The 22458-nt window shown below is 41.2% G+C and overlaps 1 long non-coding RNA gene across 4 annotated transcripts; it reads left to right on the top strand.

Moving 5' to 3' along the window:
• LOC18780006 lies at positions 19378 to 21873 on the top strand. Of its 4 annotated transcripts, none has more exons than XR_002270731.1 (5): positions 19378 to 19562; positions 19665 to 19780; positions 20176 to 20250; positions 20344 to 20460; positions 20996 to 21873. It is a non-coding gene; the product is annotated as an uncharacterized LOC18780006 (long non-coding RNA). The 4 variants fall into 4 exon arrangements; XR_002270732.1 differs by having other exon boundaries at positions 19378 to 19780; positions 20996 to 21233; positions 21553 to 21873; XR_002270730.1 differs by having other exon boundaries at positions 19378 to 19780; positions 20996 to 21237; positions 21553 to 21873.

The following is a 22458-nucleotide window of genomic DNA, read 5'->3' as shown; positions in this document are numbered from 1 at the left end:
CAAATACTGTGGCATTTGAAAATCCTCCTTTCTCTGCCCTACTTGCATAGTTTGTTCTTAACAAAATTTTGCACAATCTATGAGTTGTTGGTAACTACAAATCAAATCTACTTTCATACAATAATTGAATTGGTTGGGACCTAATGTTATTTCTCAAATTGGAAAAATCAACCTTTGATGGCTATGTGAATGAGATACCAGGTGGACCGCAAAACTTCACATCAGAGTAATTTACCTCTTCGCCTTTGAACGGGTCCCTGTCAGTTGAAACACTCTTGACTTCCCCTTCTACCAAGTATTTGAAGCACTGGTGAAGTGTAGAAGGGACTACGCCATATGTATGGAGCCATGGATGTCCTAATAGGGCGTTGTACGAAGTGTCAGCATCAATCACAAGGAATAGGGCGTCTGAATATAGGTCCCTTATTTCCATTTGCAGTGCGATAGAGCTCATGGCCTTTTACCCAAGTTGATTGAACCCTTGAATAGTTAGCATAGAGGGAGACAACTGTTGAGCACTTATCTCTATAGCATGGAGCTTCTTTAATGGGATAAGATTCACGGTCAAACCACAATCTAACAAGATTCGATTAATGGTCGTGCCTCCAACTTCGCCAGTGACATAAAGAGGTCAATTATGGAATTTGGACCCAAAAAAATATCATCTTCACCAAAGGTAATCGCTGCCAGACATGATGCACAAAACTTCGAGGTTTCAATTGTGTGGACATCCGTTGATTTGAAACATGATTTGCACAAATCTGGGCTCATTAAAGCCATTACAAGTGCTGTCTTAACTCTTTTGATATTTGTAAAGCGTCATAGACACTTAAAGGAGCTAGGATGGGCTCAAGATGAGCCAAAATATCATACTTAAGTGCATGTGATTGCGATGACTCCTTTGTTTTACCGGTATCAGGCTTAGGTAGGGTCCTTCGTTTTTGAGGAGGACGATGGAACTTCCCCTGCAATAGTTTTTTCTAACGAGGAGACCTTAATCTCTTTTGCCTTTGACTTCTTCTCAGTTTTAGAGGAATTAACTTCCTCATTTTGTTGTGCTTTATCAGCAGATGGGATGCTTTGACCAAAGTGGAGGGTAATCTCATCAACCTCTATGTCAACCTCATATTCCTCCATGGAAACCATGTTGCATTGAATAATTTCTTCTTCAACTTTGGATTCACTCGAGAAGAACTCAACAGGCAAAAACACAGTGAGTGTGATAGGGACCCTTGCGGGTTGTTCATATTCATCCTCTTGAGGGATTTGAACTTTCTTTTGCACCTTCTTCTTCTTCCTCTTATTTTTCATGGAAGGCATGCCTCGATTCTTGACACCAGGACGAGTAACAGATTTGTGATTGGGTGGGAGAAGAATGTTCACATATCTCTAGACTGGGTGTAGTCATGAGCTCATGAAGAGTGGGAATTTGAAGATCACTAGGCCGTGGTGCATTTGGACAGGCATGTATACTTGTGCCCCCATTTGTCGTTTTTAATACCTGCAAATTTCGCTCCATCTAGTAATGTAGTGGTGGGTGTGAGCTTTTCCTCAATCATATTTGTTGTAACTGATTGAAGTCGGGAAGAAGAGTCTATCTCCAAACCACCATTGTTGAAGAGCTCTTGGATTTTATCCTTCAGGATATAACAATCCTTGAGCGTATGACTGACAAGGCGATGATACCGACAATACTGGGGTCATTTGTCTTGTTGGCCTCAACAGGACGCTTTGATTCTGGCAGGGTAATAGTGTTAGAGGCAAGAAGTTGGTCAACGATTTCTTCTGCATCATCATCGTCAAAAGAATATTTGACCTCTTTGCGCTTGTTTGGGCTAATTTGGCACACCCAATCGAATATCAAAAAGCCATGTCAATTTTGGACAACCACCAGCACTCTCCTTATGATTGGGCCAAAAACTTGCACGCCCAGCCCAGGACCTGTCAACCCACGAAAATAAACTTGGGCTTCGAAAAACAAAAAAAAGAAATCAGCCCACAAGTTCCAAAACTCAACATGGGCCTGGCATGATCAAACGAAAAAGAGAAAACCCCAAAATAGAGGCAAACCCACGTGACTTCCTAACTTTGAAAAGTCAGCAACTTCAACTAGGTTACTAAGGAATTAATGAAGGCAGGTTCTAAAACAGGCAAAATTCTCCAGACTTTTCAGTCAAAAGAAGATCAAAATCCATTTTCTATATTCAGAAAAATTCTGCTACAGAGCAGGTGCCATTTCCAAGAGATAAGCAGGTTATATTTTCTAAAGACATAAGTAGGGTGCAGGGAGTTGTTCATCTGAAAAATCAAACTAACCATCACGGCAGATTGAAATCTCACAAGAGCAATTAGAGGTTGAAGAGAGATTAGGTTTTCTTTCAAAGAAAAGCAGGGAAGTGATTGACTTAGAACTGACTATTGATAGTCTTTTTTTTAATTTTATCCAGAATAAGATAACTTCCCTTTTCTTTAACATTAAACATAAAAAGATCTTGTTTTTTTGAAAATATGCCGCCCATTTTAAAGATTAAAAACCCACTCCAGCATTTCCTATAAATATGAGAGGAGATGAACAGATCAAACGACATCCAAAAATCAATCAAAAACAAAAAACTCAAAATGATCACTTGATCTCAAAAGCCTTCAAAACATTGAAGCAACCAACAGCTCTTTGAGGCATAAGAAACAAGCCAGCTACAATCCAGAATCTCCAACTTCAGTTCAGACTTACAGAAATAAGTCATTCAAAGCGAGACCTCTCTCGTTACAAATTTGGTTCAGCATAAGCCAACCCAGGCAGAGTTCGGATTTTACAAATATAAAAACCTCAACAAATTTATGGAGAGCCCTGATCAAGCAGAATAGGTACCACAGTGCAACTCCAGCTCAGTAATCATTAGGTCCAGCCACTTCTGCCCTTCCAGACTGAAGAATTCCTAATTCTGCCCACTTAAAAGCCTTCCAGGGCTCGAAATAGATTAAAAGCTCTGCAAACTCGAACATTGGTATCGATTTACAGCTGAAACTTGATAGTTGAAGGTGTTGAAAGTCCAGTCCAACACAGGCATACCCAGTCCAGCCCGGATCAGAAGCATCTATCCAGACAGAAACGGAAGTCCAGCCCTTTTTTTGTCTTTTTAAGAGTTGGTTTTCTTTTTTTGAGCTTTGTAAAAGGCAGTTCAGCCTAAAAACAGTTCACTTTCTTATCACTTATTCTAGTCAGAACTACCAGTTTGTACTGTAAAAAATTATGAAGTCTTCACCAGTCTGAGGCAAGAAAAGAACTTGCTCAGGAGATATTCCTCACCCAAATTCACAATCGCTTGTTTAGAAATCAGTCACTTGGGGCGCAAGTTATCTATTTTTAAGAAGTCTGCTAGGATTTCGATTGCTAGCAGTGGTACGCTCGCACACAAAAGAAAGTTGACTTGTGGACCAATCATTTATTTTCAAGGCAATGGGGAACTTTACCCTACTATCACAAGAGCAAACATAAAACGGGTAAACAATTTGGCACGCCTAGTGGGACTTCTCAGTATACATATTCCCAGAAAAATCCTCTAGTATATGAATATTGGAAGTTCTAGCCAGAATCCACGCTGTGCCATGGAAAGAGATCAAGCAGTTCTATGGGAAGGACTTGAGTCAGAAGAGAGTGATGCTAGGCAATCAGCCCACGACAGTACCAGAAGTAGACATCCCAGGTCTGGCTCCAAAAGGTTGAACCAGATATAGGAGGCTGTGTCCCAACAGGAGGCCACAACACAAAAGAGCCAGGACATTCTAAATAACATGACAGCCATGATGCAATGGCAAGTTAACAGGCAGTTCAGGAAGGACCGTGAGGCTGCTATTGCCAGAATTCTAGACCCAAATGTTGTGGTCCAGCAATTGGACCTTCTTTATGGACCTTCACCAGGACTAGCTTGGCCATATCAAGAGAACCCTCTTATCGCACAGATAGTCAGAATACCAGGACGTGGAGAAATCCAAGCTAGACAGAGGGGAGTTGCCCTTCCCATCCAAGAACACGAGGCTCCGGTTCATCCAGAAGGCCCTGCACCAGTTCAGGCCCAGAATCAGCCAGAACCTCCACCTATTCCATAACATGTGGCCCCACGTGATCAGCCATTGGCTCTTCTGCATGAGCAACCAGTTGTGTTGCCTTACAAACCCAGCAAGATGGACCCCAATCCATTCCCTCCACTAGTAAGAGGCAGAGGGGGAACCCCTTTGCCAACAATGACAGGAACATACCAGGGGCAAACTGGAGCAATCATCCAGATTTTGAAGAAGATGAAGAATACAGTGAGGAAGTTCTGCACAGGCCATACAGAATGGAGCACAGGATTGACCACATCCAGCCAAAACAAGGGCGAAATCCGCATCCTATCAATGCTTTGAATGACATGGTGGCACTTCAAAGAATGATCAGGGAGATGATGGAGCCTGAAGCCAGAAGAGGAGAAAGGCCCACCTACAGAAAGCCATATCCGACTTACATTGATCAGATACATCTATCCCCGGGTTTTAAGGCACCAAACTTCACCTTGTTCAACGGAGAAGATCCTCATGCTTCATCAGTTGAGCATATAGGTAGGTTTTCTGTCCAGTTCATAACCATAGAAAATAACCCTCTATTAAAACTAAGGCTTTTTGGAAATTCTCTCTCTGGACAAGCCTTCACTTGGTATACCAGCCAATTCTGTTCAAACCTGGGAACAGATGGAAAACGTCTTCCATGACTACTATTTTAGGATCTAGCCAGAAGTCACCATCAGTGATCTTGCTGCCCTTAAACTGAGTGAAGATGAGCCTGCTCAAGACTTCATAACCAGGTTCAGAAAGCTCAAAATGAAATTCCAAATCCCTATGGAAGAAAGGCACTTCATTCAAATGGCTCAAACCGCCCTTAAAATCTCTCTGAGGAAGAGATTTGATGAGATACTGTTTGGAGATCTGGCAGAATTGGCAAACAAAGCATCTAAATATGAGGAGCTGCTTAGGGAAGAACAACAAAAGAGAAACTCTTCCAAAGGCACATATTACAAAACCCCATATTCTTCAGCACATCTGGTTGAGGCAGAATCAGAAGAAGGCACAGAAGGCTTGGAAGAAAGAGAAGTTGCAGTGGTAAAGTTGAAACATCCCATCAGCTGCAAGGCTCTGACAAAGCCGCCAAAGGACTAGAAGCCACCACTATTCACAGGAGGGTTTGTTCCAAACAAACCAACACAGAACAAAGTCTATTCCTTCGATCCAACCAATGTTGAGGCTTTGTTTGATAAAATGCTGCTACAGAAGGCAATAGAGACACCCCACAGGTTGCCCAAGCCAGAGGAACTCAAGGGCAGACAAGATTGCAGATGGCACAACTCTTGGAACCATTCCAGCAACAGTTGTGTTGTTTTCAGGGATGTTATACAGGACGGAATACAGCAGGAAGGCTAAAACTGGAGGAGAAACCTCCCTCAGTCACAACAGATCCTTTTCCACAACCCCAAGTCAACATGGTCAACTTAAATTGGCCAGAACAGAAGAGAAGCAAACTAACAGCAGAAGCCGGCCCCAGCAGAAGCAGAAGAGTTACAAGGGAGGCTAATCAGAGGCCAAAGGCAACCATCTCGGCTGGGGTAGTTCTGTGTAGCAAGTGCAAGTGTGAAAGTGAGTTGGAGGTAACTCTGGGTAGGCAAAATCAGCCTACACCTAGCATTTTTGACAGGATTGGAACATCATACCAGCAAGGCCCAAAATCGGCTCCACCTTGAGACAGAGCCAGACAAAAGGACTATCTAAGGCCTACCTAACACACCAGAAGAATGACAGAGCAGCCAAAGAAGGAAATACCAATTAAGATGCCCGGAAATGACAAGCCCTTGTCAACTATCATAGAAGGCAGATGGTATTCTATTGGAAAGAGCGGTATACCAACTCTGGAATTAACCAGAACACAAAAAAGGAGAATTCAAAGGCAATACTGCACCTTTCTCAAGAATAGGGATGACACGCAAGTACTTCCAGAGACCAGTTCTGCCAGAAGAAGGAAAAATCCTGAAGTGGCTCCTCAGGCAGAACAAACAACATGTCAGCCACAAGAGTTGACAAAGACAGAATCCCCAGACAGACCTTCCATCCATCCTGCCTCATCCTCAGTCAATCAGCATGAACCTTCACAATCACAAGGTGAATCCGAACCTATTCCAGTAGAAGGACAAGAAGATTGGACTGAAGAATATGAAGATGAGCAGTTGGACTACGAACCATCTGTAAACGACCAGATTGGGCTCCTCGAAATAGGAGAACAAGAACATTGGACATAAGAGTATGGAGAAGAGTAGATGGAGTATGATGGAGAACTGGATGAAGAAACTGAGGCTTTCGGTGCAGAATTAGAAAGCCTGTTACAGGGTGATCTAGGCATCAATATGGTGTTTATTCTGCCAGAAAAGTTTAGAGCAGCAGAAGGACGAGAAAACACTCTGGAGGGAGACGTGCTCTCCCAGGAAAGCTTTGAATGCAGATTGGCAGAGGTAGAGGAGGCGCCAGAACAGCAAACACTTATTGTCAAAACAGGCAGAACTACCATGAAACTAGCTGCAGAATAGCTCTGTTTCTCCAAACCCACCAAGGAGATGGCCAATCACCTCAGACCCCTGTTCATAACAGCAAACTTTGGGGGTGTTCCTATTCCCAAAGTGATGGTAAACAGAGGTGCAACCATTAATCTTCTGCCTCACAGATTGCTGATCAAGATGGCCGGATAGAGAATGATCTAATTCCAACACGCTTGATGGTCACCAACTTTGCTGGGGGCATCACCAAGACTCATGGAATTCTAGATATAGACGTCATAGTTGGAACCAAGGAGCTGAAGATTGCATTTTTTGTGGTAGACACCACTTCTACCACTTACAATGCGCTGCTTGGCAGAGACTGGATCCACCAGAGTCTATGTGTTTCTTCCACTCTACATCAACAATTAGCCCCTTGGCATGAAGAAGGTTTCATGGAAATAGTAGAGGCCGACCCATGGCCATTTCTGCCTTCTGCCATGTGTTCTGAGGCTAGGTATTATCATGATGATCTTGGTCCTTTCACTTTCTTTGGAGTTAACCAGAACGGCTGCCCCTATGGTGTCATGAGCCAGAGACTCATTGAACATGGTCTAGCCAGTTCTCTAGAGGACTGGAATAGACCTTTTGTTCCTGAACCTCCAGAACTCTGATGTTTAGTCCCAATCAACAAGAAAAGGATCGAGTTGCAACAATCAGATCCATTACAAAAAGATTGTTAATATATTGGGAAGAAAGGAAGCTTTTTATGTAGAATCCAGCCATCAATATGGCAGAATTCACCCATGAGAGCACTGAAGAACAAGAAGAGAGTTTACAGGAGTAAGTACTAGATTTTGCACTAGCAGCACTAGATGACTCTTTACCAGAAGTGGAAGATCCATTACAGGAGATAAACTTAGGGACAAAAGAGGATCTAAGACCCACTTTCATTAATGCATTGTTGAAAGAACCATTTAAGAGTGAAATCATTGCACTTTTGCATGATTTTAGAGACTGTTTTGCTTGGCGTTATCATGAGATGCCTGGATTGGACAAGAAATTGGTAGAACACAAGTTGCCGATCAAAGAAGGCTACCTTCCAGTCAAACAAGCCAGAAGAAGGATGTCTATGAAAACAGAACTGAAAGTCAAAAAAGAAACAAAAAAAATGGTCAAGGCAGGATTCATCAAACCAGCCATTTATGCTGATTGGCTAGCCAATGTTGTGTCAGTTCTGAAAAGATAAACAGGGGCAGTTAGGATCCATGTGGATTATAGAAATCTGAATGAAGCATCTTCCAAAGATGAATATCCTATGCCAATGGCAGATATGCTAATAGATGGAGCTACTCATAACCAAATGCTATCTTTCATGGATGGCAATGCAGGATATAATCAGATTATGATGGCAGAAGAAGACATCCATAAGACAGCCTTTATGTGTCTAGGACATGTAGGTGCTTTTGAATACACTGTAATGCCTTTTGGCTTGAGAAATGCAGGAGCCACTTATCAAAGAGCAATGAATTCTGTTTTCCATGACATGATAGGTCATTCGCTAGAAGTGTATATAGATGATGTGGTGATTAAATCCCCAGAAGCAGGAGATCATGTATCAAATCTGAAAAAGGCATTCCTAAGAATAAGACAACACAAGTTAAAAATGAATCCCAAGAAATGTGTTTTTGGAGTTCAAGCAGGAAATTTCTTAAGTTTCTTGGTCCACCAAAGAGGCATAGAGATTGATAAAAATAAGGCAAAATCCATCATAGAAGCCCTACCACCTCGAAACAAGAAAGAATTGCAGAGTCTCTTAGGAAAGATCAACTTTCTAAGAAGATTCATATCCAATTATGCAGGAAAAATCTAGCATTTCTCCTCCTTGTTAAGGTTGAAGCAGGAACAGACATTTAAGTGGGAGGAACAGCACCAATAGGCTCTTGAGGAAATCAAATACTACCTCTCAAATCCACCAATTCTGTCCCCACCAAAGAGAGGCAGACCACTCAAATTATATGTTTGTGCGTCAGAAGTATCCATCGGGAGTTTCCTAGTCCAAGACAACAAGGAAGGGAAGGAACATGTAGTTTATTATCTAAGCAGAACTCTGACAGAAGTAAAAAGGAGATAGTCTGCAATTGAAAGGCTTTGTATAGCCTTATACTTCACTACTGTGAAACTTAGACACTACATGCTGTCATTCACCATCTACATCATTGCCAAGACAGACCTGATCAAATACATGTTAACAAGGCCAATGTTGAGAAGTAGAATTGGCAAATGGACTCTGGCTCTGATAGAGTTTGCTTTCAGATATATTCCTTAGAAAGCTGTCAAGGGACAAGCTGTGGCAGATTTCCTAGCAGATCATAAAGGGGAAGAGATTGAAAACATGGATTCCTTGGACATAGCAAATGCAGATCTATTGACTAGAGCTCATACTTGCCTTAACAATCTCATCTATTCAGTTCACCTCACACCTTGGAAACTGTACTTTGATGGATCAAAGACTGATGTAGCCTCTGGGGCAGGGATTGTTTTAGAGGATCCACTGGGGATCAGACACTGTTATTCTTTCCAGCTAGATTTCCAATGCACCAACAACAGGGCTGAATATGAAGCTTTAATCATTGGCCTGGAAATGCTGGTAGAATTAGGAATCCAGTCTGTGGAAATCTTAGGAGATTCTATGCATGTGTTAAAGCAGATTGCTAGAGAATACAAGTGTCTAAATCCTTCTCTAGCTGTTTATCTGCTAGCAGCCAGAAATCTCTTGGCAGAATTCAGGGAAGCCACTTGGGAACATATCCCAAGAGAAGAAAACTTTGCAGCTAATGAAATGGCTCAGATAGCAACAAGGGTACAAATGCCTGAAGACTGTGTGCAAAGAATTATCAAGGAAGGAAAGAAAAGCCTACCAACTGTCCTAACCAGAGGAATGAAAATAAATGTCAATACTGCCATAATGATTGAAGAAGATTGGAGATTGCCTACAATCAATTATCTGCAGTATCCAACCCTTCCCTCTTAAAAAAGGACTAGAATCATAGCCTTGAACTACCTCATGTGGAATGGAGATTTGGTCCGAAAAAGCAAGGATGAATTGCTCCTAAGATGCTTAGGGAAGAGAGAATACATGAAGGTTATGGGAGAAACCCATGAAGGAATTTGTGGAGCTCATCAAGGTGGTAGGAAAATGTGTTGGTTAATTAGAAGGTATGGCTACTTCTGGCCAACCATGATGAAGAACTGCATTGAATATTCCAAAGGATGTGAAGCTTGCCAAAGACATGGACCAATCCAGCAAGCTCCTTCAGTTCCCATGAATCCAGTGGTTAAGCCATAGCCTTTCAGAGGATAGGCAATGGATCTCATTGGCAAAATCTATCCAGCCAGTAGCAAACAACATTGTTTTATCATTGTAGCTACAGACTATTTCACCAAATAGGTGGAAGCCAAACCTGTTAAAACTACTACATCTCAAGAGATCATCACCTTCATAGAAGAACATATTGTACAAAGGTTTGGCATTCCAGAGTCAATCACAACTGACAGGGGATCTTCTTTCATATCTGGGGAGATGCTAGATATGGCAGAGGCATTCAAATTCAAGCTACTTCAATCCACTCCTTATTATGCTCAAGCTAATGGACAAGCAGAATCAAGTAACAAGGTGATCATCAACATTATAAGGAAAATGCTTGAGAAAAATCCAAAGCAATGACATGAAAAATTATCAGAAACTCTCTGGGCATATAGAACTTCAAAGAGAGAGGCAACTGGCATGACCCCATATGCCCTAACCTATGGTCATAATGCAGTTCTGCCTATGGAAATAGCAGTCCAATATCTCATAATTGCTCAGCAACACAACCTAGTTAAAGAAGACTACTCTCAAGCATTGTTGCTAGAGCTAGAAGGTTTGGATACCAGCAGAATTGACACCCTCAACAAACTCTTAGCAGGAAAACAGGCTGTCTCAAGGGCCTACAACAAAAGAGTTAAAAACAAGAGTTTTAAGGAAGGGGAAATAATTTGGAAAGCAGTTCTGACCCTTGAAACACATGTGGCTAGGTATGGAAAATGGTCACCTACATGGGAATGACCTTTCATAATTCAACAAGTTCTTGGATTGAGGGCATACAGATTACAGGATCAGGATGGAGATATTCATGCTGCACCAATCAATGGCAAATGGCTGAAGAAATTCTACCCAACTATAAGGGATTCACAGGCTGTGCAAACAGATCTTGGAATAGAGAAGGAACAAGATGGAAATGTTGTTTAAATTTTGTTCAGAGTTGTGCTCCTGATTTAATTTGTTAAGCATATTTTATTTTCTGCTTTCTTTTATTTTTGTCAAAGAAATTGAAAATACAAAAATTCCACAAAAATAAATTGCTTTATTAAATATAGTCATTTTCATGACTAAATGTTTATTACATTCAAGACTTAAGGTTAAAACCCTAACTTCCTAAGGGTTTCTTGCAAACTGGTTTTCTTGATGGATAGCTCTTTTTGAAGAACACCCCTGGTGGATTGAAGCCTCTGTAATCTCCAATGCTGGCATGGAAGCTGAGACCATACTCTGCACAAGGAAGGTAGCCTTGGTCTTAGATATCAGACCAGCCCCAAGCATGTTCTACATCTCTCTACATTCTGCTAGCTGCTTTTGAAGTTCTTCAATTTGCTTCTCCAGCTTATCACAATGGCCTTAGCTTCTTTGTAACCTGCAACCATTTGGTTCAGTTCTGCCTTCTGTTTTGTATAATCGGCCAAGTTGGCTTCATGAGTGGCCTTGCAGAACTCAGAGGTTTTAAAGGTAGGCTTGAGATCCTCATAGCGATCATGAAGGTTGAGCACATCTCTGGCCAAGCCAAGGCTCATCTCAAGTATAGGCTTGGGAGCCATGTTTGTCTATGCAGTAGGTCCAGGTCCTTAATTTTATTGATCCACAGCTTCTCTATTCTCATCCAGTTCCAGCTCAGTGGACTGCTAAATCTTCACCCTCTCCATTGCCTTATCCACCGTCTTTGACTTGGCCTTGCCAGGAGTAGAGCTAAGTTTCTCCAGTTTGTCCAGCTGGGCATCTAAGTCCATAGCTTCAAACTCTGCCAATTCTAGATCAGCAAAGGAGGCTGTGGTAGATGAACTTGGAAGAGAATGGATAAGCATCTGCAGAGAAAGATTGTAAGTCAGCACCAGACAGAATCAGAAAAGAAAGAAGGCCAAAACACAACAATACTTATAGCTACGATGGGAGGCTTTAGAGGGCTAGTCACCACTGCCAAAATCCCAGCAGTTCTAGGCACTTTTGCTTGGAAAGACCGATAGTTAGAAAGAGACAAGACAAAATTGAAGAAAACAGACAGAGTTAAAATAAGAACAGGAAATTACCACAAGTCCAGGAACAGCAGCAACTACCTCTACTTCAGATTTTGGGACTCCAACAGGAAATTCTACCTACTCCGCAGGCTCTGATGCAGAGTGCTCTACCTGCTCCTCAGGTACTGGAACTGTAGTGGAGTATTCTGCCTCTGCATCCTCGAAAAGGACCAACTCTGAGTTGGTTAGTTCTACCCTTGGGGTGTCCTACTGCTTCTGCGCCAGAGCGATGCTTTCTGCAGTCACTTCAGCAAGGATCTCCTCTTACAGATAGATAGAAGTCAGAAAAGAAGAATAGCACAAAACAGAATTGTTTTATAGTTGGAGAACGAGACTCACCTCCTCATCCACTTCTTTTGTTTTTTCTTGGGGCCCTTCTTTTTCTTGCTCCTTCTCCTGCTCCACTACCTCGAAGGCCTCTCTCAGCTCTTCATCTATCCTAGAAGTAGTGGTAGGAGCTATTGCAGATTCTATGGCTACATATTCTGCCACTGCTCACTTCCTAAGCCTCTTTGATTTAGTAAGAGGGGAGGAGGACTTTCAGCTGTAAAAAACAGGCAGTAAATGATTAGAACATGAGTTGAATTGAATAAAACAGAGCAGAGTAGAATCAGAAAAACTCAAGCTCTCAAGATTTACCTGAAGTTTCAATTGGACAGCACTATCCTGGGCTGGAGCAGCCTCCTTTGTTTTGTTCCTTCTAGCAAAAGAAGTTGCCTCAACAGTTGGCTGTTCTGCCAGTGTTTCACACTGATCTTCTTCGTCCCCAAAGGGTAGCGCCAAGTCTCCAGCAGCTATGACAGAAGTAACTGCACAGGAAGCAAACAAGTAAGAAGTCAATCCAGTAGAGAAAGACAGAATTCAGAAACTTACCAATCACTTCTCCAGCCTAGACAGCTTGACCTCCAATATTCTTTGTAATGGAAGGATCTGGTACAGAAGGAACAGAATGTTAAACACCATCACATGTGCAGGATAAAATGAATACAGAAGGAACGAAGGGAAAGAGGCAGAATTAGGGATCTACCTTCAATCACTTGTGCATTGATGTCCTTGATCATCTGCACCATCAATTGCTTGGCTTCTGCCCTCACATAGACAGCCCAAGAGTCCCAGCCATCAAAGAGCACTTTAAGGGTGGTACTTGAGGCAGGCAGACCTTGGAATCTGGCTTTCCACCAAGCATCGAACTCAGCAAAACTGCATGAATTAGGTTCCTAAGATGGATAAAGAGCATCTGCACTATTGTTTATCTTGTTCACCGCACACTTGGCGTCTTTACGCATTTCCAGACATCCAAATCCCTTCATGAAGTGGCCCGATTGCAGCTTCTATATGTTTTGAGAGGAATAAGCTGAGGGCAGCCGATTTGTCTTGTGCATAAGTTAGGATGATAAACTTCTGCCAGCAAAAGATAATTTGGAGGCTTTCCACCTCCATGGGGTAGGTCTCTCGGCAGGGTTACACTCAGGAATTTCTTCCTGAAGTCTGTTCTGGCAATTTCTTCTTCTGGCCCATTCTCAAACAGCCTATATCCGGGCTAGAACTAAGGATATATTCTTCTGATCACCACCTGCCACTGAGCTGCAGATCTCTTAGTGCAATTCCTGAAGAACATCAAGTACTCTTCAATGGAACGCTTGGGCACTTCTAACGACATCAGGGGAAGAGCCAGAATTTGGTCTTCGGGCAGAACTATGTCTGGAAATCTCAACTTTGGGAAGTAGACTTGCAGCCAAATCTGGATAATCCAGAATGCACCAGGAGTAGACAGGTTCAAAGGGTTCTCCAAAGTGGCAGTGTACAGGTTCTTGAACAAATTAGCCAGAACTGTGGGTCCAAGCCCTACGTCAGTGTGGTTGTGCAGATCTTCTGCCAGATGCTTGTACTCAAACAGAACTGCCGATGAGCAGTTTGGGAAAATAAACATATTCAGCCAGTATAAGAGGAACAACATGTGCTGCTGATCCTTGTTCTTCTCGTTCTGAATTTCTCCAGGTAGTTGGAGAAATAGCAGTTCTGGTTAATGATGGCTAGAGAGATGGTGAAGGGCTTCGATAGCTTTTCCTGATTCTTCCTTTTGTGGTAATCACCAACTGCATTCACAGGTTTTCCATAGGGTCTGAACCCAAAAAACTGAGCCATATCCAACAAAGATGGAGTCATTGGGCCCAGCAGAAGTCGAAAGTGTTGCTGGTAGAATTCCAGAAGCATAGAGCAGCAGCCAGAAGGTTCTCATCCCTGTTTATCAGCTGCTTGGATAGAAGAATGGTGTCATATATGCTAGCCCTCTTCCAGTGAGCTCCATACTTGGGGAGGAGCCTGTTAATCCAGTCTGCCCACTTCACTAGACTATTCCTCACTTCACTGAAGGGAAAATAGCAGTTCAGGTTCTTACTGACCCAAGTGTGGGATGCCAGAGCAGAAGAACTCTGAAAACAAAAAGGAGCTTCACCATCACCCTTGAACAATTTTGCCATTTCAGCAGGAACAGGGCCAAACCAGTGGGGGCCTAGAACCAAGGTGTTTTCGAAAAGGTGAGAGACATTTTCATCCATTTCTTTTGGACAAAAGGGTGGAGCTTTCTACAGACCTCTATGACATGATTATCAACGCCATCTCCGGTGAGATAAGCAAGAGATCGTGAAGAGGAAGAACCCTTGGCGCGAGTGGTTGGAGAAGACATTTTGAAATTTTTTTTGAGTTGGAATAGGAGGAGTCAAACCGAAAGAAGGCAGGGTTTGGTTAAAGAAAAGGGTAAGAGTTTTGAGAAAACCTGAGAAAATCAAGGTATGAGGAAGTTAGGTTTTGAAGTAAACAGAAGCTAGAGTTTTAAACTTCTTAAAAAGGCTCGAAATCGTAGGAAGAAGAAGACAAGACGCCACCTAATGATAACTAGCTAGTAGCAAGCTAAGTAACTGCCCACTTTCCCATGAAGTCTAGATCATAATAGGCAGACGTGGGCTAACGGAAGAAACTGGTGCGCACAAATTTATGGCCAAGTCATTAAGTCTGGAACCGTTCCAGAACGATTCAAACTTAAGGGGCATTGTATGGGCCTAATTTGGCACACCCAGTCCAATATCAAAAAGCCTATGTCAATTTTGGACAGCTACCAGCACTCTCCTTATGATTGGGCCAAAAACCTGTACACCCAGCCCAGGACCTGTCAACCTACGAAAATAAACTTGGGCTTCGGAAAACAAAAAAGAAAAAGAAATCAGCCCACAAGTTCCAAAACTCAACATGGGCCTGGCATGATCAAATGAAAAAGAGAAAAACCCAAAACAAAGGCAAACCCAAGTGACTTCCAGACTTTGAAAAGTCAGCAATTTCAACTGGATTGCTAAGGAATTAATGAAGGCAAGTTCTAAAACATGCAAAATTCTCCAGCCTTTTCAGTTAAAAGAATATCAAAATCCCTTTTCTATATTCAGAAAAATTCTCCTCCAGAGCTGGTGCCATTTCCAACAGATAAGCAGGCTATATTTTCTAAAGAGATACGTAGGGTGCAGGGAGTTGTTCATCTGGAAAATCAAACTAACCATCACGGCAGATTGAAATCTCAAAAGAGCAGTTAGAGATTGAAGAGAGATTAGATTTTCTTTCAAAGAAAAGCAGGGAAGTGATTGACTTAGAACTGACTATAGATAACTTCCCTTTTCTTTAAGATTAAAAATAAAAAGATCTTGTTTTCTAGAAAACCTACCGCCCATTTTAAAGATTAAAAAACCCACTCCAGCATTTCTTATAAATATGAGAGGAGGTGAACAGATCAAACGACAACCAAAAATCAATCAAAAAAAAAACTCAAAATGATCACTTGATCTCAAAAGCCTTCAAAATATTGAAGCAACCAACAACTCATTGAGCCATAAGAAATAAGCCAGCTACAATCCAGAATCTCCAACTTCAGTTCAGACTTAGAGAAATAAGTCATTCAAAGTGAGACCTCTCTCGTTACAAATTTGGTTCAGCGTAAGCCAAGCCAAGCAGAGTTCGGATTTTACAAATTTTGTTCAGCATAAGCCAAACCAAGCAGAGTGTAGCCACTTCTGCCCCTTCTAGACTGAAGAATTCCCAATTCTGCCCGCTCAAAAGCCTTCCAGGGCTCGAAATAGATTAAAGCTCTGCCAAACTCGAACGTTGGTATTGATTTACAGCTGAAACTTGATAGTTGAAGCTGTTGAAAGTCCAGTCCAGCACAGGCATACCCAATCCAGCCCGGATCAGAAGCATCTATCCAGGCAGAAACAGAAGTCCAACCCTCTTTTTGTCTTATTCAGAGTTGGTTTTTCTTTTTGAGCCTTGTAAAAGGCAGTTCAGCCAAAAAACAATTCACTTTCTTATCATTTATTCTGGCTAGAACTACCAGTTTGTACTATGAAAATTGTGAAGTCTTCACCAGCCTGAGGCAAGAAAAGAACTTACTTGGGAGATATTCCTCACCCAAATTCACAATCGCTTGTTTATAAATCAGTAACTTGGGGCGCAAGTTATCTATTTTTAAGAAGTCTGCTAGGATTTTGATTGCTAGTAGTGGCACGCTCATACACAAAAGAGAGTTGACTTGCTGACCAGTCAATGGTTTTCGAGGCAATAGGGAACTTTACCCTACTATCACAGGAGCAAAATAAAACGGGTAAACAGCGCTCTTTAAGTGTAAGCCTTTTGGGTTTATCTTTACTTTGGCCTTTGTCATTTTTCTTTCCTATTTTGACAAAAGTGGCCAACGACTCTCCCGTCGTAGACTTCTTGTCATTTTTCTTTTCCCCAAATTGAATTTTTTGGGTCGCAGACTTTTGCCGAGCAATTTGTCTTTCAACATTACTCGCCTTTGACACCAAGGTATGAAATGATTGGGGTTCAGCAGTGGGAACAAAAGTTGCAATGTCTGGTATGAGGTTGTTGTGGCATATTTGCACTGCTGATTGCTCGGTAATTTTCTCTGGGCATTGGAGATTGAGGCTCCTCCATCTCATTATGAAGTCATTGGTACTTTCCCTTGGCTTTTGGGTAGTTAGAGCTAGGTCCATGATCGAGACCTTCTTCTTAGAACTGACAAATTGTGCCAAGAATGATTTCTGCATGTTGTCCCATGTCAGGATAGAGCCTGGCGATAGCTATGTGTACCAAGTAAAAATTGATCCTTTTAGGGATTGGACAAATTGATGCACCAGGAGAGCGTCAGACTAAGATGTCTCTCCACATGCTGAATAAAGATGTGGCAGATGTTCATGGGGTGAGCTATTTATGCCATCAAATTTATTGAATATGGGCCGTTCATAACCCTTCGGGAATGGGATGACGTCATAGTGAGAAGGGAAGGGTTTTCGATACCTTTGAACAGGAGGTGCTATGGACATTTGGAACTCACGAATCCCCTCAGCAATTAATGCCTTTATGTCTTTTGGGGAGATTGTGCTCGTAGAGCCCTCTCTTTTTTCCTCTTTCCTTTGTTGTTCATGAACATGAATTCATTTACTTTGCCTCTATCCTGCTCTCCCACAGTGGCTTTTTCTTTCAACTGAGCAAATAGTAATGCTATTTCTGCATCTTTCTCTGCTAATGTTTGCTGCATTTCCCTACGCAGATCTTGCATCATTTCATGGATTAAGGGTAACTGGTCCTCAGTATTAGAAGTACCAATCATCATGACTTGCATGCTTTCCACTCCCTCGTGAAGTTTGGCTCCTTAGGATGTTATGTAATCATTCTCTTGAGTTTGAGACATGGGATCATCATAAAGAGGATTCCATAGCAAATAGTTGTCCAAGTGGGTTGAGTTTAGAGCGGATAACACGGGAATAATCATCCCCATCATGTCTCAGGATTTGGAACGAGTCAATGGACCCATATAGGACCTCGACGGATCTTGAGGTTTCAGGACTGGCCCTTGTGATATGGGAATTTGATCCCTTAAGGCATCAGTTATCTTCACCTTTTGCACGAGCTTCCTTTGTGGATGAGGTATGTTCACCACCTTCTTTATCATGATGATGGCTTTACTTTTACCCTTGGAAGAACATGGGTAAACCTCTTGTGATGTGGATTCCACAACATGGCTCGATAGCTTGACCAAGGTTCGGCCCCTTGGACCTCAGCGTTCTCCACAGAGTTATCATTTTGATTTCCTTACTAGTTTCGTTGATGGAAGTCATCAAGACAGAATTTGTAGGATTCATGTTGACCGGGATTGATCCAATCATGATTTGGACAAAACGGGTGGTATTACTCTTCTTAGGAGTCGGCATAGTCAAGGGGCTTGAGGTGTTCTCGCTTACAGTCATCATTGAGCTTGTCCTAGAAAGCTCGGATAAGATTGCCTCAATAGATTGCCTCTTTGCTTCTTTCTTCCTCAAAGCACACACAACCCACTTTCTTGCATTTCGGAGAGCGTTCTTGGACAGTGTTTTCTTCAGCTGGGTCTTCAGTTAGGAGTGACTGAGGTCTGGCCCTCTTAATGGGCTTTGGAACAACGCACTTGATGAGGCTCTCACCAACAATGAAAGACTTTTTGAACCCCACTCATTTGGTGCACACATTCCTAGGTAGTTTCAATCTTGTAGAAGAAAATTGTAGCTTGTGAGGCCATCGTATCTGGTTTTGTTAACCTGTGGCAAACACAAATTAATAAAAACATTAGTCACTTTATGATTGGAGATGAAAAGGTAAATGGGTCCCACTAGGCGTGCCAAAAAATTATGTTGAAGGAAAATGTGATCCTCCCAACATATTTCCTTCAACATAATTTCACAACCACTAATTAAATAATTAGATTTTATTATTTTAAGTTCGACCCATTCGAGACGCAATGTCTCTTAATTACAATCCCTTACTTTAAGGGAACACCCTTTGATTCCATCATAAAGAAACAGAACGTGTGTGTTTGGTTTTGCGGCTGCTCCCAAGTCCAACCTCAGGGTGCCTACGTATCCCTTGCGGGAATCAAGTCACTCGTAGTTCAAAGAATTGCAATCAATAAATGACTCATTACTAAGGGGGGAATTTGAATGAATTTTATTTAAAAAGTGTTTGAGTGAATTTAGCTGAATAAGCCAGGGATTCGATTTTGATGTGTGTTTGGTTGTTGTTGCATCTATTAGGATGCTAGACTACCTACGTACTCTTGATGAGATCAAATCAACGTAGTTCGGAATTGATTTGTGTGGAGATAGATATTTGATTTGTGGGAACACTACTACAAATATTCAAAAAGACAACGCTGAATACACAATGGTTGGCTCTAAAATCATTGTAGTTGGTTCTTCCACAACGGTTATTACTTAACCATTGTTAAAAGGAGTTTTTAAGCGTTGTCGTTTAGGGTATGTAGTTTTTTTATTTTATTTCACAACTTTCCACAACAGTTTTCGTTTCAACCGTTGTAATTGACGCTTTTTTTAAAATAAAAAAACACAGAGTGAACAGTGACTCGATATTTCTTCCTAAGCCCCGATAGTTCTCATTCTCTCTTCTCTCTTCTCTCTTCTATCTCTTGTCTCTCGCGTCTACCTCTCTCCACCTTCCCACCTCGTCGCCTTGCCTTCGCCACGGCCATAGACAGAGAAACTCTGTCTCTCGTGTCTCCCTCTCTCACGCTCTCTCTCTCCTTCCTCTCCTGTCTCTCTCTCCTCCCTTCTTCTAGTTTAGAGGGATTTGGGTTTTAATTTTAGGGTTACTGATTTGGGTTTTAATCTAAACCATTTGGGTGTTGGCTTGCAGAGTGAGAGAGACAGAGACAGATTGGAAGAGGAGGGAATCGCAATTGGTTTATCAGGTTGGGGCTTTGAGAAGCTCTGCCTGCAATTGGCGTTGTGGTTGAAACGACTCTTTCCTGGGTAAGTATATTTGTGTCTGTCTGTCTGCCAGCTAAAAGTACAGACATTTGGAATTTGATCAAATTCCTTGTCTCAGCCAAACGTGATATTCAAAATCTATGGTGTTGAACAGATCGTTACTGTTCTTATCTTGTTACTATAGTTTCCCCTTCAATAATTCGTGATGATATAATCTAGGGTTCTGCTAGTTTCAAGGATAACTCGGATTTAAATTCAGCCAGCCATTGATAGAATACTTGAATTTAAAACGCTAAGTTTTTTTTATTCTTTTTGTTTATAGATTATGTACTTTTGTTATATATTAATGGGCTTCCAATTCCAATGGAACGAAAAACTAGAAGGAAAGGAAACGTTAAGTCCAGTTATAGCTTACAATGGTTGTGCTTTCGTTGCAGCTCGATTTAGAAAGAAGTAAAAATGTTCAAGAACACATTTCAATCCGGATTTCTGTCAATTCTATACAGCCTTGGGTATGCCGTCTCTTTCTCTTGTGTTTGAGTATCTTTTTTTATACTTGCACTTGTAACTTTAATGTTAATCTGTGCATTCTTTTGAATATGTAGGAGCAAACCGTTGCAGATTTGGGATAAAGAAGGACTCGGTTTTGGCTTAACAAAATGTAAAAGCCGTTGATGAAATTTTGAGATGCTTGTTAAATTCAACTTGTTTCAAATATCAATGTAAGATGCGATTCTGTTTATTCTGTGTTTTTTATGCCTCCCAAATGTCGTCTGAATTAAAGAAGTGCCTGTAGCTTTTACAAATCTAAATAGTTTGAAGTGGTAGCACAAGGACGAAATTGGTTGTATGCTTTTTTATAGTTTAATACATGGAGGTGCCTAGTCATGGTTCAATACTGTCTTATTCTTTGCAATCCTTCCCTCTTTGTTTCATCATTGTCATCCAACATCTGTGTTAACCCACCATGTCTTTTTGTTAAGATTGGTGACTGATGAACATCTAATCTGCTGATAGGCGCATTAGCTACAAGACTTGGTAATCTCTAATGGATGGATCCCTTCGTACCATTAAATTTTAGGGTCTCTTTAAGTCTGTTCATGACATAGTCAATAATGAGGCACGCGCATGTTGGAAAGTTTGTAGATTTAATGTTTATATTGGATGGGGCATTGCTTGATGCCTTTAAGATGTTGACATGATGATGGAATGACTTAGTGACTGGTTGACTTTCTTTGTTTTTCTTTTGTTGAGCAGTTGTTGATGACCATATTAAAAGACCACAGGATGAAGACATACAATCCAATGTCCTTGAGATTGGTATGAACATCCAGTCCACATACATTACTTGCCCAGCAGACCCATCAGCTACACTTGGTATAAAACTTCCATTCCTGGATATGTTGTAAAGAATCTGAAGAAGTATTTCACATTTGAGATTCAAGTTCTGGATGACAAGAACGTCAGGAGACGTTTTCGAGCTTCCAATTTTCAAGTGTGTAAGTTTGCCCATGTTTATTGATGTTTATCAATTGCATAATGGTTGTTTTTGTTGTTCTCTTTTCTTTTCCTTTCCGTTGGTATTTCAGGGCATGTTCAGGTAAGTAATGAAGGATGCTGCATTTGTGTTTCTCAAAGATGTATCTATTTCACTAGCAAGTCTAAGCTTCTTTTGTTGTCTCTGAAGATCTATGTAGTGTAAAATTGATCATATTTCAGGCCGACTTTTTTGTTACTTTTTACAGTTGCATTATGAGCATATTAATTAACTATGCCTGATGTCTTGCATTTATTGGACATGTATATACTTGAAGGGAAAATCATGTACCAAGGTTGTAGGGGAATCTAGCTTCTAGATATGCCATTGGCAGCTTCAGGAATCAGGAGGAAAAAAATTCATTGATGTTGACCTGAGATTGCCTACTATTTTGAGTCGAGCAGTGCAGGATGCAAAACTCATTGACCACTCCAGTAGATTGTTGCTTAATGATTCGTAGTTTAGTATATTGTTATTCTTCTGTCTTCTGAGTTTTATCAGTGAACATTTTTCATATTGTTGTAATTGAACCAATTTTGAAATTGTAAGGTTCTAATACTTTTCATATTGAAATATGAATACATCATTGTTCTGCCTATATTCGTTAATTTTGGAAAGCAACAATATTAATTTTTTAAAAAATCATATTCAGTACTAAAGGAATATCAGTCACTATAGTTATCAATAATCGTTGTGGAAAGAACCATATTACAATGGTTATTGAGCAGAACCGTTGTTGAAAGTGGCTTACTACAACGGTTATTGAGCAAAACCGTTGTTCAAAGGACTATATTACAACGGTCGACCTTGAATACCTGTTTTATATGACAATTGACAACGGTTTTTAGGAAAAACCGTTGTTGAAAGTTACGTATTACAACGGTTTTTGACCGTTGTCATAAATAGTAGAAAAGATGAAACTCCTAACCTCAACGGTTTCAGAAGACTTTCAACAACGGCTAAAAACTGTTGTCTATTAACTTTATTGTACTAGTGGAATTTGGTTGATATAACCAGTGATTCAAATTTGGCTGCAGTTGGGTCTATTGGGATGCTAGACTGTCTACGTACCCTTGATGGGATCAAACTGGCGTAGTTCCAAAATTTGGTAATTAATGGGTAAGTATGGCCCACTAATTGAGAATTTGTGTCCTTGGGACAATTTGGAGATTTTCATAGGTAG

This window comes from Prunus persica, chromosome G3, assembly GCF_000346465.2.
Source record: "Prunus persica cultivar Lovell chromosome G3, Prunus_persica_NCBIv2, whole genome shotgun sequence".
NCBI lineage: Eukaryota > Viridiplantae > Streptophyta > Magnoliopsida > Rosales > Rosaceae > Prunus > Prunus persica.
The sequence above is the reverse complement of the archived record's forward strand: the minus strand, read 5'-3'. Positions and strand labels throughout refer to the sequence as shown.